The sequence below is a fragment of the Euphorbia lathyris genome, chromosome 1 (genome assembly GCF_963576675.1).
Source record: "Euphorbia lathyris chromosome 1, ddEupLath1.1, whole genome shotgun sequence".
NCBI lineage: Eukaryota > Viridiplantae > Streptophyta > Magnoliopsida > Malpighiales > Euphorbiaceae > Euphorbia > Euphorbia lathyris.
The window spans coordinates 121765781-121768478 of NC_088910.1; the positions used below are offsets into that span (position 1 = coordinate 121765781).

The following is a 2698-nucleotide window of genomic DNA, read 5'->3' on the forward strand; positions in this document are numbered from 1 at the left end:
TAAACGTATTTCTTTTATTAAACCTAAACACGTGATTAAACCGAATTAAATAAAGTTTTAGTTAAAAAGCGTTCCCTGTGGGTTCGATATCTTTTATTACTACAAACGTATACCGTGCACTTGCGGAAATCGCTCAACAAGTTTTTGGCGCCGTTGCCGGGGAACGCCAAAATTTTTGACAAAATTTTAAATTTTTCGTGTTTTATTTCGAATCTAGGTTTAAACATATTTATTCTAACTTTTATAATTTAAAAGTTTTCCTATACTAATTTATTTATTTATCAAATTCTGTTTTGTAGGTAGTTTCGGTTCGTGCAAGATTTCAAGTTCATGCGCAGTTCTCGAAGTTCAGGCATTGCACCAGACCCTATAGACCTAGAAATTGAAAAAACCATTAGGAAGAACAAGAAAAATAAGAAAAACAAAAATAAGACCCCAGTAAAAACACATACCGAGCCAGAAAAAATGGCAGACCCACCAACACTTATGGAATACGCTAGGCCAGGTGTGGCCGGTGTAACCAATAGTATCGTTAGACCCAGAATCACCGCAAATCAATTTGAAATTAAGCCAGCTTTGCTTAATATGTTGCAAAATAATGTAACATTTTACGGGTTACCTAACGAAAATCCTAACACTCATTTAACAAATTTCCTAGAAATTTGTGACACATTTAAAATTCCAGATGTGACTGCAGAAGCAATCAAACTTCGCCTCTTTCCTTTCACTTTGAAGGATAGAGCCAAAGAATGGTTAACTTCTATGCCAGCCGCAACTTTTGCCACTTGGGAACAATTAGCCCAAGCGTTTTTATCTAAATATTTTCCTTTAGCAAAAACCGCAAGAGTCATAAAGGAGTTAACATCTTTTTCTCAAAATGATAATGAGACCCTTTATGAAACTTGGGAACGTTTTAAAGAACTTCAACGTTTATGCCCACACCACCAATTACCCGCTGAACTTTTAATGCAAACATTTTACAATGGACTGAATCCTACAACTAGGGGTTCATTAGATGCTATGTGGGGAGGGCTATTTATGAAGAAAACATCAGCCCAAGCAAGAGAACTTTTGGAGGAAATGGCAATCAACAGCAGTATGTGGCCCGAAGAACGTGGACATATGCCGGTGGCAAAACCATCATCCTCAACCTCATCGTCAGTTAAAGGTATAGTTGAACTTGATCCAGTCGCGATGCTACAAGCCCAATTTTCTGCTTTATCGCATAAAATTGACCAGTTTATGGTACCACGCGACACCAATGGTAATCCAATCCAAACGGATGTGGATTATGAAAATATGAGTGAGATTGAACAGGTAAATTTTGTCCAAGGGCAAAACCAAACTAATAATCCTTATTCTAATACTTATAATTCTGGATGGAGGAATCATCCTAACTTTAATTGGAAAGATAACAGTAACAATAATATTAGTGCTAATCAAAATCGTACCACTAATTATCAAAATCAGTCAAGAGATACGATTAGCACTTTATCTTCTAAAATCGACAAGTTTATAGATGCTATCAGTGGAAAAATAAGTAATCACAACGATGGTTTTAAACGGATCGAAAATAAATTCGATCAGCTTATTAAAAACCATTCATCTAGCATCCATAATTTGGAGGTTCAAATTGGTCAACTTGCTAAATCAATTCCATCCCGAAAAGAGGGAAGTCTTCCCAGCCATACGGAAGAAAATCCAAAAGAGCAGGTGAAGGCTATTACTCTTCGTTCAGGAAAAAATTATCAAGGGCCTGAAATGCCCAAAGATGCAACATTACAAGGAACTGATTTACCGAAGTCCAAAGAAGATATCTTAAACACAAATATTTCACCATTTGACACAGGTACTAAAACTTTTGTACCCAACCCACCTTTTCCACACAAAGTCCGAAATAAGGACTATGATAAACAACTTCTAACGTTTTTGGATAAACTTAAAAATTTGCATATCAATTTGACGTTTATGGATGCAATAACACAAATTCCTAACTATGGTAAGTTTTTAAAGGATTTGATTTCAAAGAAAATCAGTTGGGAAGGAATTTCATCCATTTTGTTAACTGAAGACTGTAGTTCAATAGTATCAAGTAATTTTCCCACTAAACTCAAGGATCCCGGATGTTTTACTATTCCGTGTAAGTTGGGAGATATTGAATTCCCAAGTTGTCTTTGTGATTTAGGAGCAAGTATAAACTTAATGCCATTGTCTATTTTTAACAAGTTAGGTTTAGAAGAAGATATCAAACGTACCAATATGGTTTTGCAATTAGCGGATCAAACCACTAAAAGGCTGTATGGTATAATTGAAGATGTTTTAGTCAAAGTCGATAAATTTATTTTTCCTACTGATTTTGTTATCTTAGACTTTGCATATGATGTAAATTGCCCTTTAATTTTTGGCAGACCGTTTATGAACACGAGACGCGCTCTAGTAGATGTGTCGGAAGGGAAGGTAGTTTTAAGGATATGAGAAGATAAGGTCGAGTTTAACATGAACAAAGCGATGAAATACCCTATGGAGGAATTCGCTTGTATGAAACTTGATTTAGTCGAAGAATGTGTCAATGATGTAATTCAAAGTGAAGAAATAATTGAACCTATAATAGATGAGGAATTAGACGATAAGGACCCAGAGCCTTTGATTCGAGAAGATGGACCAGTTCCGCCTTCGATTGTAACACCCCCTAAATTAG

General features: G+C 35.7%; 1 non-coding gene across 1 annotated transcript; it reads right to left on the bottom strand.

The window, feature by feature from the left end:
* Positions 1–843: 843 nt before the first annotated feature.
* LOC136215936 (small nucleolar RNA R71) lies at positions 844–950 on the bottom strand. Its single transcript, XR_010682938.1, has one exon. It is a non-coding gene; the product is annotated as a small nucleolar RNA R71 (small nucleolar RNA).
* Positions 951–2698: the final 1748 nt, after the last annotated feature.